The sequence below is a fragment of the Ursus maritimus genome, unplaced genomic scaffold (assembly GCF_017311325.1).
Source record: "Ursus maritimus isolate PB19 unplaced genomic scaffold, ASM1731132v1 scaffold_21, whole genome shotgun sequence".
Classification (NCBI taxonomy): domain Eukaryota; kingdom Metazoa; phylum Chordata; class Mammalia; order Carnivora; family Ursidae; genus Ursus; species Ursus maritimus.
The window spans coordinates 41,073,830-41,086,454 of record NW_024424564.1 but is presented as its reverse complement, the minus strand read 5'-3'; the positions used below and the strand labels follow the sequence as shown (position 1 = coordinate 41,086,454).

Below are 12,625 nucleotides of genomic sequence, written 5' to 3'. Positions count from 1 at the left end.
TCTCTACGAGGCCCGCATTTACAGGCTGCTGCATCCCCTTGAGCCCCATGGCCCTTTGCCTCTTGCTCTGTTAGAGCACCAGTGGTCTGCTGTGGTGGTGCCCTGCTCTGTAAGCTATGAGTTCTTAAGGAAATTAATGATTAAGTTCTTTAGGATTCTCGCTTGTGCGTTTTTCCAATTTTGTGTATCTTCAGCATCTGGCACAAAGCAAGTTCTCAATTCAATTTCTATATTTAAGTGTAATTGAGGACGATAAAATGTTTGCTGTCCACCAACATGACAATCCAAGAAGAGTGGATTAGATTTCAGTGAAAGGTCCTTTCAGTCAGCTGGGCACCTGGAAGGGTCAGGAGCTGAGTCTGGAGGCTGGGGCCTGAGTGAACAGGTTGGCTGTGCATTACAGAGAGAGGATTTAGAGTTGGGTGTGGGGTGAGGGTGGGGTAGAAAAGCAATGGGGAGGGAGGGAGAGATTACATGAGATACTCACAGAGCAAAGCAGCCAATAAATAATACTTCTCCAGGGCCTGGTAGCCAAAGGGTTTTGTTTTGTTTTGTTTTCACAGGGTTGTTTAATATTCATGTTGAAGTTGTTTGAGTTTCAACAGCATAAACCTCTCCTTGCCCTCCAATATCCTTCATGAAGTCTACGTGTTCGGATGGCCCTGTTGTGTGGTTCACTGCAGAAGCCAAGGAAGGGGCTGAGTTTCCATCTGGGGCGGGATAGAAAGGCGAGACCGTTTCCTGAATGAACTGGGTCAGTGGAGCCCGGAGTTGGCGGTAGGGCAGCCATAACAAAGTAAGCTTAAGAAAGTACACGGAAGTCTTGGGTGAGGCTTTCCATCTTCCCTTAGGACATGCATTTGGGAGTCCTGGCTTGTTTCATCTTACAGCGCAGAGAGATCACAGCTAAAGTGAACAGTGCCGGACGAAGGAGAGGTAGAAAAGGAGAAAAGAACCAGAGTGAGGAGAAGGTGCCCTTCCTTCCCTCAGGCATTCCGATCTACCTGACGTGTACCTGCTGTCCAGGAAAAGACCGTCAACAGTGTAGGACAGTCTAAGAGTACTGGACGGAGCAGATATCCGGGCAAGAGTTTAGGGACAGGAAGCAGAAGACGTAAGCCTTGAACTAGCCTTGAAGGATGGATCTCCGGCTTACAAGAAAGTTTAACATCTATATTTCTATATAGCTATGTGCAAATTATTATCTAGTTTCTTCTCTTCTTGAGGAGAGTGGAGTGGATAAGATGCTGTGGCTCTGAAATCAAATAGACCAGGCTCTTCACCCTGGTTATCAGCTGGGTGACTTTGGGCGAGACACCTTAGGTTATCTGAGCCTCAGTTTCTCCATTTGTAAACTGGAAGTAATGAAATTACCCACCTCGGAGGGTCGCAGGGAGATGTACATAAAATAATCTATGAAAAGTGCTTCGTCTAGGGCCTGATACAAGATGACTACTAAGCAATACTCACTGAGGGCTATCCGTTTTTATGTAAGATTATTGAATGCAGCCTGGAAAATACAGAGAAAAGCAGAACTAAAAACCTTCAATAGTTTCACTACCCAAAGCAGAAAACCACAGTTAACACTTGGGACGACACCTTTGCAGTTTTCAGTCAGCGCACACTTTAGTTTTTGACCTTTACTCTTTCTCCGATTCCCAGTCATTCTGAATATAAAATTTAAATCCAAATTTGTATTTAGTTAACATACGATTTTTCCTCATCTTATTATAATCCCTTCAAACGGTTTTTAATGCCTGTGATACATTATAATGGTGTATTATAATTCACGTAGTCATTCCCCTATTGTTAGTCATTTGTGTGGATTCCAGACTTTTCTTCCCCTCCCTATTTTAAATAATTCAGTAATAAGTCTGTACATAAACCCATTCCTTTATTTTGTATTATTTCTTCAGAAATGATTCTTAGACATAAAATCACTGATGTAGAAGGAATCAACAGTTGTAAACCTCCCACTTACGCAGAATTCTGCGGGCATCTGGAGGTGGGTATAGTGACCCTTTTTTGGCCGATCTGTTGAATATAGTCTGAGAGAAAAGCTGACTCAGAGCCTGAACTCCTAGAGGAGGTCTGAGCATTTTATTTTTTTTTTAACTCTCTTTTCTCCCTAATGGCCAGCAGGCTTGGGACCCTCCCTGGCTCCTGCCAGGGCTCCTTGCTAGGTTCAGAGACAAACATTACTTTCTCTTTCTCTGTGTCATCTTTCCTTGCAAAACGACTTACCCAATATCCAGGTCAGCGGAGAAGGCCGGCCTCTTAAATGTCTAGTTGTGACCTCGCAGAAGAGCTTCATGCCTAGCCTAACACCCAGCTAAAAATAAAGCTTCCTGTGGTTTTTGTCTCCCTTGGGGACCACCTGGAGAGGGTTTTTCATTTATAAACTGGAAATAAAAGTCTCAGGTGGGATTTGGGTCTCAGCAACTCCAGCTGCATTGCCCAACTGGTTCTCAGGATTGCTAGTGACGGAAATCCGCACCAGGTACCTTAAGGAAAGTGACGTTCTCGTAAATGGTTAACAACTGGCTCTTGGGTGGGGGTGGGGGTGGGGGGTTTATGCTGTTGAAACTCCTGATTTGCAGCGCTTTCAGATTTCCATGGGCTAGAAACACCCCGAGGCTGCTAGAGCAAATACCTCTACCAGGCTGATTTCAAGCTCGGACTGGTTAGCAACCAGTTCACAAAGTTCCTGAGAAGTGAACAATAGGCTCTTGCAAGCCAGAAGGAGCCTATTCTGGTACACTCAGCGGGGTAGAGATGACAGTCTCAGATCATCGACCTTTGGGAAGAGCCCAGACACAGAAAATGACCTCAGAAATGATGGGAACCAGGGATTCCAATGCCAACAGGATTCTCTGCAAACCAACTTAGTATTTTTTTCTACTACAGATACACTCTCTCCATGTTTCAAGAGACATGACTACTGGCAGCTTCTAGAATCATGTCCTCGTGTGATTCACAACCAGAGAAAAAAAGAAGGCCTCTTTTCCGGACAGGGCTGGTTTGAAGAACCCCAGTGAAGGTTGACCAGGGTAGGCGCATTGTCTGAGGGTTGTGGGGTCTGTTAGAAGGGGGAGGCTTAGTTGCTGGTCAGACAAAACCAATAATACCCATTACACTAACCATCTGGATACCATCAGAACCTGGTTCCCATTTCTACTAGTCTTCAAAGTGGCTGATTCAATGATAGCATGAAGGAGCTGTTTCACCCTACCCACTTTAGCGTTACATTTTATAGTTTTTTAAAAATCTCAGCTAATTTCTTAGACACAAATAATAACCCGTCAGTGTTTTAAATACTTCTATTTCTCAAAGCACAAGTGAGATTTGCAATATGCCCCCATGCGTTGAGTAATCGTGTTTCCTCTTTTGTGAGTTTATTTTCATGTCATTTTTTTCTCACTTACCTCCTGGGGTTTTCAGTTAAAAAAAAAATCTCCTCATTCAACAAATATTACTATAGGCCAAGCATCTGCAGACACAGGAATACAATACCAAACAAGAAAGACAAGGTTTCTACCTTCAGAGCACTTATCCTATTTGTATGGTCTTTTTAGATATTAATATCGAATAACAATAAATTTAGACAATAATATTACTAATCTTTGCTTGTCATATTCTTTCTGTGTGCTTTCCTTATTCTTTCCTGGGTAGTTTTACATTTTCATGTAGTTAAATCAGATCTACTTTCCCCCTCCTTTTTGGGGGTGTACTTTCCCCGTTTTATTTAAAAACTTTTTCTTCTATGTTCAGAATTCCATTTCCCCACCAAAATTTTGAGATCATATTCCTTTATTTCTTTCCTGTTTTCCTAGGCTGGAAACTTTTGTATTAAATGATTTAATTTATTTGTAATTTATCATAGTGTGTGGGTGAGCTGAGAGTCTAAATGGGTCATTTTCTGCCAACATGAAACAAAGTGAATTTTGATCGCTGGGGGGGCGAGGTACGTGTTGTTGGAAGGAAACTGGATTTGCTCAGTTTAGGAAATTGGTGTGGGAAACGGTGAGGAAGGGGGAATAATGAGCATAAATGGGGGAGGGTAGAGTTCTTTTGGAATAAAGGGTCCATATATTGTAATGATTCTTAACCAGGCTGGACATCCTGTGGACTGGGCAGCTTTCACGAAATACCCAAGCCTGCGCCCTTCCATTGGTAGGCTGATATGAGACAAAGGTTCATCTACTTTTTAGAAAGCTCCCTGGGCACCACTGATGTGGGAAATTGTGGGGGATAAATCTAGTTGGAGCAGACCGAGAGAGGTGTCAATGTCAAGCTGAATATAACTGTAGGTCCAGGAAGCCCCTGAGAGGAGAGTAGGAGCATGGATTTTGGACTCAGGCAGGTGTAAGTTTCAGTATCATTTTTGCCACCTGCAGGCTGTTACTGGGGCAGACCGCTGGTCTTCTCTGAGTCTTATTTTTCTGTCCTATACAAACTTAATCATATTTACCTCACAGGGTTGTGATGATTCAGTGGGAAATCAAGTGTAAAATGCTTGGCTCAGCACCTGACATTTTAATTAATTCTCCCTTCTTCCTCTTGAATGAGCCTTTGGCCCACGCCAGGCCTGCTTCACAGCCTTTGGGATGAACTGATGCAAGACGTTTCCAGAAGATACATGCAAATACATGTCAGGATAAGAAACGAAAACAGGTCCAAGTGTCCGTTAGTCCCAGAGGTTTTAGAAGCCTTCAGAGAGGCTGTACCTTTTTGGAGAGGAATCCTCCTTCCTCAGAGAAATGGAAGAATGCTTTGAACGTCACAAAGGCCTTGCCTTCATAAGCTTGGCAAAGGCAAAATCTGGCTTTACTATAGGCCACCTCGGCTCGGTAGCGGAGATAATCCCAGCTCCTGGGCAGCTTAGCTAGTAAACCAAGCACAGCTGTTGTGAAAATAATGCAGGCGTAGTCACTTTAATGAAAGAAAATTCTCACGCAAATCTGTTTACAGAGTGAAGGAGCTCCTTTCTCCGGAATGGAAAATGCCTTTACTTCTCAGAAGACCCACCTGCCTTAATTTCGTATCATTGGTATTCATTCAGCGACTTGACAAATATTTATTGATATCACTTCTGTTTGACGAGTACTTTGGAACTGCCTCTGCACAGTACTCATTTAAAACCGGTTTTCCATGCTGCCCTGCATACAAGTTGATGCCAAATATTTATTTTTGGGTGCTAATCAGTACTCCTTGGAAGAATGCTAATTAGAATGCTAATCTGTCTTCTTTGGAGGTCACCCAGCCAAAAGATAGTTAGGATGAGTGGAAAGGGAGAGGAGTTTGGAATCAGAAGCACATGTCTCAAACCTGGACTCCTGACTATGTGACTTTAAGCTGCTGGCTAGAACACACTGGGCTCAGGTCTTACTTTTCTCTCAAATGAGAATGTCTTTCTTACTCTGAAGTCAGTGCTCTCTTCCTGGAAGAGCAGACTGGGTCGGTGGAAAGGAGGAACGACCTTATTCCTTTTAGAAGACAGAAACTTGCATGGTATCAGAGAGGAGGGAGAAAGAGGCCAGCCTGCCCACAGGGAGGTTGTGTTTGGGAACGAGAGGTAACACTGGGACAGTGGAGGACGGGCCCTTCTGCATGGTACGCTAGTCACACCCCAAAAGCCCAGGCTTTAAGATGTGGTCTTGGAAGTCTCTGTATGATGGAGGGGCTTGAGCTGTGGTGGGAGACGTGTGCACCAAGAGTCACGTTGCAACTGAATTGAAAGCTTTCTCTGAGTAGAGTGCTTGTCTGCTTTGCCTTCACTTCTGACAAATAGGTCGAAAGAAGGGTGGTATTTCTTTCACTTGAAAAATAACAGGACCCAGGCTTTATCGGAGCAAGAGGGCCTTAAGTCATTAAGGATCTGCCTTTCTAAGAGACTTGAAAATCTCGTGGCTGATAGAGGTGCAGAGAGGAGTTCATTAGTTCCTTACTGACTCAATCTCTTCCACATCCTGGACAGGTCTCCTGAATTCCTGTGATGATCACTGTGTTTGAAGGCTTCCTGATGAACACCTAGTGGCCTCACTCTCATCCACCCCCTTCTAGGTGAAATCTTTTCCAAGGCTCATCTGGGTTGTAAACAGCAGGCCCCTAGTTCTGCCTGCTGGGTCCCAGGTGAGAGCCTAAAACTGATGAACCCTGCACCTGCCCCACCCCAACGGTGTCCCTATAAAGTGAAGGGGCCCAGGACTTAGGAGAGGTCACAGCATCCAAACTGCTGGACTCCCTTCTCTACCTTTTTGAAGGTTGAGGAATTCCACCAAAGCAATAGAATACTGCATTTACCTACAATTCTGGTATCATGTTGACCTAAGGATTTTCAGAGCAAAAGGCCTATGTAAGGAAACAATAAGTCTCCGTGCAGTGAAACTTCAAGGGATCACAGGGTGTTAATGGTTAGGGACCCAGCCTACACAGAATAGTGAGATTCAGTTCACCAGGCAGTTTCTGAGCTCTTACTAGGCACCAGATCTGGGGCTGGATACTGGGTGGTGGTGGTGGTGGTAGGAGAGATCCAGAGATAATACTGCTAATGATGATGATGAAAAGAGCAGCATGTGCTGAGGGCTGACTGTGTGCCAGGAACTGTGCTCATTTGTTTATTCCCTAAAAAGTAGGGGCTCCATAAATACTTGTTGGTGAACTATTCACTCGCTGCATCTACACTGGCCTCCTCTCTGATCCTCAGATGCACCTCAGGGCCTTTGCACTCACTCTTTTCTCTACCTGGAAGACTCTTCTTCTGGATATTTGCATGGCTGGCTCCCATACCTCCTTGAGGTCTTTACTCCAATGTTACCTTCTCAGTGAGGTCTCCTTGACCACGGAATCTAAAATAGCAATCCCAATCCCATAGCTTTCCTGTTTCCCTTTCTCTGCTTTACTTTTCCCCCTTAGCACTACCTAGCATCCTGTGTTTTACTGATGCGCTATTACCTGGTCTCCCTTGCTGGCATGAAAGCTCCACAAGGAGAGGGATTTTGAGCTGCTTATTCATGGCTGTAGCCCCCTTGCCTAGGTCAGGTGCTCAAATTTGTGCAATTTGTGAATCAAATGAAAATCATACTTTCTGGGTCAGTTACCCATGCAACTATAAGCATTAAGGGTAGTGCGGTGAAATGAAGCCGACAAGGTTTTGCCCTCTAGAGATCCATGGCCTGGTGGGGATAGGATAGTACCCTAATTACATAATGATCTCCATTCTGCTGAAACAGAGCATGTTGGGTGCTTTACCGATATTCTTTCACGGGAATCTTACCACAATTCTAGGCCATTGGTGGTACTGTAAGCCACGGTTTACGGATGCTATTTTAGTTTTTTCCAGGGCTGAAAATATCCAGCTAGGCTCTGAATTGTAGAGGGGCTGGCTTTATTTAGTTGGCACATATTAATGATCATGATGTATCTGGAGCTTGCAGTGATCATGGTCTCTTTTGTATTTATCTCCCGTGGATCCTGAAAAATATTCATCTTCCCCTAACCAAGGACCAGAGAAGTTAGGTAACTTTCCAGAACCGCACAATTTTGTAAGGCTTCCAGATAGGATCAAACCCAATCCGTATCCTTACCACTCTCCCTCATTCTGAGGGACTGAGGGAGGGGAGGGGACAGGTGGTCAGGGACTAGATTTTCCTGGAAGGAGGCTGCTGGGACTTCCAGATTGGAAAGCTGGGGAAAAGAGCTTGAACAAAGAACAAGGGCTTGCAGGTGCCTGTGGGGCAGGGAGAGTGGAATCCTAGATGGGAGAGGAGGCGTTGTTCTCATGCCCTCATCCCTACCCCCTCTGCCTGTGATAAGATGTGGGAGATCTCTTGAGCAAGGTTGGGGCAGCATTTTTATAGACTTGTTTATCTCATTCACTAAGGAATCCATCATAGCCATGCATCTCTTCTATTTGGTTAAATTAGCAACACATTTTTTACAGGCTGTCTGAACCTATCCTACAACATTGCATTTCCACATATTACCCACTTCTACTAAATTTTCAAAACTTGGAGACTTTCCCAACACCCCACCCCTAGAGAGTGGGTACTCTGACAGTGCGGGGTGCTGAGAATCAGAAGGCAATCGTACGTTATGTACAGTCATATCCATACAATTAGCCATCCGTCATGTTTTGAGTGCCTCCTACAATCTGGGCACTAGGGATAAGCAAAGGAATTGATCAGTGTCTGCTCCGAAAGCTCTAGTGTGGAGGACAGTACGTAAGCAGGCAATCACAATACATCCTGGTAGGTGCTGTGAGCATCTGGGGGCTGGGGGGGCACCAGGGAGGCACGTCTTATCCAGGTTGGGGTGGGGCGTGACAAGGGTCAAGGAAACTGAGGTCCTTAGAGGTTACTGCAAATTAGGGCAACTGAAGGCAAGCTGAGTCTGGCTGCCCAGAGTCGGAAGGGATTGGAGGGAGAAATGAGGCTAGGGAGAGAAGCAGGAGTCAGACTGTCAAGAGTTTTAAAATACATACTTTTATTTTATTTTTGTATTTTTTCCCTACAGCACACGTATGCGTAAAACATCTCCGCCAGCAGCCTGGTGAGAGGGAGCCGTTGCAGAGGTGAATTACCAGTGTCAGGTTGAGGTACGGCCCTGTCCTCTCCTTCCCAGTTCGAGATTCCTGATGCTCATTAAACGTCTGGATTTTATCAGAAGGCCTTGGATGAATGACTCCATCAGACTAGGTTTGTTTCCTTATCAGTCTCTCCACGCATGGCTAATTGGGAGTGTGCTCTCAGATCAACTGCCTCCATTCTAGCCTTGACTCCTACCATTCTCAAGTTGTGTCCCCTTGTGCAGGTTGTCCCCTGTCGTGGGTAAACTGGATCAGCACTCCTGCAGCGCCTCCATCGAAGGCTCACGGAGGCTGGAAGGAGGTAATGCATGTTAAGCTCCTGGCATAATGCCTGGCACACTGGAAGTGATCAGTAAATGGTAACTTTTGTGGCCCTACAGGTCCCCCGCAGCCTAACCGTGTTAGCGATCACCCTCTTGATCTTCGCCATCCCCATCATCATCACCCATTGTCACCCCTCCCGCCATCATTCCCGATGCCATTGTAATGATACTGAGATTCAAGAAGGTCGTTCCTCACTGGGATCCTTCCCTCCATTGTCCCTCCTTGTGGTCTTCTTATGAAAGGGAAGGCCCTACGTAGAGGGATTTGACTCACATGAAATTCACGACATTTATTGAGCTCCTGCTATGTGCCAGACATTGTGTTCTAGGTACTAGGGAGTACAAGAGTGAGCTCAAGAAAGTTTTCAGGCATGGAACTTCACACTCTAATGAGAAGAGACAGACAATAATAATTAAATAAGCAAATACGCAGTTTGTCAGAGAAAAACAAATACTAGAGAGAAAAATGAAGCCAGGGAAGACGGACAGACAGTAGCTTGGGTTGGGCAGTTGTTATCTTCTGTCTTCCGAGAAAGAATCCCCCTATGCATGGAGCTACAGCATTTGGAGTTAGGGAGCTCCTGGGGGTGGGAAGAGCTGAGGCCGTGTCCTAGCGTTCCAGAGCCAAGTACAAAGGAGGCCCCCACCTCTAACACACACCCTGGTTGCAGGGCATTCAGGCCCATGTCTTGGCCTCTGGAGGTCTTGTCAACCTGGAACCGAGAAGAGGCAATCGACAGTAGGTGATAGGGGCTTTCTGCTGAGGCACTCCAACGGAAATACGGAAAACCAAGAGGGCTGCAGGCCTACAAATCTCTATCTTATAATTTATGTCCATGCAGCCTGAAGGTGTTCAGAAGTGTCTTCGCACAAGCTGGGGGAAAGGAAGAGATGTCTCTAGCTTTTCCTCCTCTTCTCCACCCACATTCCCGACCATCTACTATGCTTTCAGGGGGAAGAAGAGCACCAGGGATAGAGGTAAAAAACTCGGTGGTGGCGGAGAGCAAGGAAACCTACTCCACACGCATGGTGTGCGGTGCAGAGGACGGGCTAGGAGAATGGCCATCTCCCAGCACCGCTGCTGCCTTCCTGCCCTAGGAGATGCACTTCCACGACCAGGCACTCATCTCCTCTGGGTGCAGCCACATACCACGGCAGAACCACGCTTCACGGGCAAACACTGCCTGCTTTCTCAGGTCAAACACATCAGAGCCTGTGGTCTAAAAGCCACATACGGTGCCGGGAGTGCCCAGAAATAACGATGAAAGAAAATGGTTGAAATCTAGACATAGAAGCTCTATGTAGCTCTGCTTTTGCTCAGTGACTCTGCAAGTCGTATTAACTACCCTCTAGTCACTGAGCCCTGCTATGTGCCCCGTATCATATGCTGTCTCGCAGCGACCTGGTGAGGTAGTCCTTATTACCCACCTCTCACGGATGAAGACACAGACGTTCAGAGAGGTCACACTCTCCAGTCAGTCATGGAAGCTGAATTTGAACCCACGTCAGTCTATTTGGGAGCCCGTGTCTTAACCATTATACTTCACTACTTCCCAGAGGAAAGGGTCAAGAGGGAAACACTGAAAATACCAACACTCCCCTCCCCCACCTGCTATGCTTCCGGTGCTCAGCAGAGGCCGAAAATTGAGAAACCTTCCATGCTTTCTGGCCTAAGGTCTGTCTCAACTTCAAAAAATGTAAATATTTAATTATTTCTGATACCAGAGATGACTATTTTTCTCTAGGAAACAGATGAGTAGAATAAGAAAGGTCTTTAGAGATGCAGAAGAGCTGACCTTGAAATCCACAGAGAAGGGTAAGTACACTTCTCAAGGTCACAGAGTTAGGTTGGTGGCAGAACTAAGGTGACTAAGAACCAGAGCCCGGCGGAGCCCAGAGCTGCTGTGCAGGTATCACTGCCCTGACAGATGACTGCCTGAAGGACCATGACCGTTCTGTTTGCACACTAGGGATTTTAAACACAAGCTGAACTCAGCTGAACAGTTTTTAAACAAGGCTCTTCTAGCACCTTCTGATGAGTTAGTCTCTGCTATCTCCTTTCCCCCCTCCCAGGTCATGTGCTCTTTTCAATTAGGAGATTCCTACGATTTCTCCTTGTATTTAGCTGGAGTGGATGTTCCTCTCTGTCTGGGGCAGATGGTTGTATTTCTGGTTCAGATTCTGCCGTAATTTATTCTGGCCTCCCACACTAATACGGACTCTTCTGCCTGCCTGGCTGCCTTCTACCGACCTCTGCAATCTGGACCCATTCCACCAGCTCATCTTTTCTTCCCTACGTCGTGACACACACTACTTCTTGTCAGATTGGAGTCCTGGGCTCACCCTATTTCTGCCACAGAAATATCCTCCCGGCTCTCCCCCTGTGCAAATCCACTCTTCAAGGCTTTGCTCAGATCTTCCTGCCCCATATTTCCCCACGTACCTACAGCCCTATGATGAGCTCCCTTTACATTTATTTTCTCAAGCACATAATTTGGCCCTCAAATTGTTTCCGCACATTCCTCCAAATGTAATGCAGGCCCCCTGAGGGCAGGCCCACGTGTTCATTGGTTCCCTAGAGATTTTTAAAGCCACCTCATATGGTGAGATACAAAGAGATATATAAGCGCTGGCTGCTTCTTGTCCTGGAGGAGGGGAGACTAGTACTTTGCAGACATCTGTCTGGTGCATACCGGACCCTCCACAAAGGTTTATTATATTGAACTAACACATATGATGCCCCTTATTGCAACTATTTGCTGTCTCTAAGCGCCATGAGAGGTGGTGTTATAGTGAAGGCATCATGAAAGAAGTGGCATTTGACTGGGCCTTAAGGACAAGGAACGGTTGCTTTAAAAACAGAATTGGCAGAAGAAACGGCGTTCCTACAGCTCACTGTCAGGCACGCACATTTCCTGGCACACACAGCGCACCAGGTTCGGGGGGGAAGCAGTGGAGGTCTGTCCCTGCCCCAGCACCAACTAGTCTCAGTTGAGAGTGGGCAAGTTGCTTAAATTCCCTGCCCCCTCCCCTTTCCTTCCCACTTCAAAGCAGGATGCGCTCTGGAAGAGGTCAAGGTTCAAATCATAGCTGTGTGACCTTCAGCCAATCGGCTGGGGTGGGGGCTCAGTTTCCTTCCAATAAAATGGGCAAAATAATCTTGCCTTGCAAACTTTTTGTGAGGTTTTAAGAACATATTTAAGTTGCTAAATGCAGAGCTTGGCGTTACTGTATCTCCTTCTACCAGAGTAGGGGTGACAACCCCGATCTACCTCCTTCTCCTTGCGCCGCCCCCGGTTTCCCAGCACACAGCACACAGCACAGAGCCTGTCCGTTGTAGGGGCTTCGGGTAGACTGCAGGACCCCTAAAGAGAAAATGGAGTTGAAAGAGCTTCAGAAAAAAAGTAAACAGCATCGACAGTGGACTGACCAGGGTAAGTGGGATGCTCAATAAATGTGTTTCCTTGAATAGACTTTCTGCAGTCCAAGAATCTTTGCTAACTCTCCCTAAACATGCCTCCGCGGAGCCAACTGGTTTCTCGACAGCTCATTCTGCCTCCGCCTTCAAACTCCACGAAAGAGTCAAGGCCCAATTCGGGTCGGGTTGGGAGGGTGGGATGGGGAGGCGGGATTTCCCCAAGTCCCCGGAGAAAAGATGGGGGGCGTGGTCCGGTTCCCTCCTCCTTACTCCCACTCCCAGGGGCAGGGCTCCTGG

At 46.4% G+C, this 12,625-nt stretch overlaps 3 long non-coding RNA genes across 6 annotated transcripts; 1 reads left to right on the top strand and 2 right to left on the bottom strand.

Moving 5' to 3' along the window:
* Positions 1-232: 232 nt before the first annotated feature.
* LOC121104353 lies at positions 233-1,063 on the bottom strand. The gene is made up of 2 exons (XR_005836637.1): positions 488-1,063; positions 233-390 (listed from the first exon to the last, which is right to left on the bottom strand). It is a non-coding gene; the product is annotated as an uncharacterized LOC121104353 (long non-coding RNA).
* Positions 1,064-2,185: 1,122 nt separating this feature from the next.
* LOC103676469 lies at positions 2,186-9,111 on the top strand. Of its 4 annotated transcripts, none has more exons than XR_005836739.1 (3): positions 2,186-2,500; positions 2,908-3,050; positions 8,515-9,111. It is a non-coding gene; the product is annotated as an uncharacterized LOC103676469 (long non-coding RNA). The 4 variants fall into 4 exon arrangements; XR_005836740.1 differs by lacking the exon at positions 2,186-2,500 and adding an exon at positions 5,978-6,132 and having other exon boundaries at positions 2,531-3,050; XR_005836741.1 differs by lacking the exon at positions 2,186-2,500 and adding an exon at positions 2,535-2,755.
* On the bottom strand, positions 8,463-12,484 carry LOC121104419. The gene is made up of 2 exons (XR_005836742.1): positions 12,183-12,484; positions 8,463-9,623 (listed from the first exon to the last, which is right to left on the bottom strand). It is a non-coding gene; the product is annotated as an uncharacterized LOC121104419 (long non-coding RNA).
* Positions 12,485-12,625: the final 141 nt, after the last annotated feature.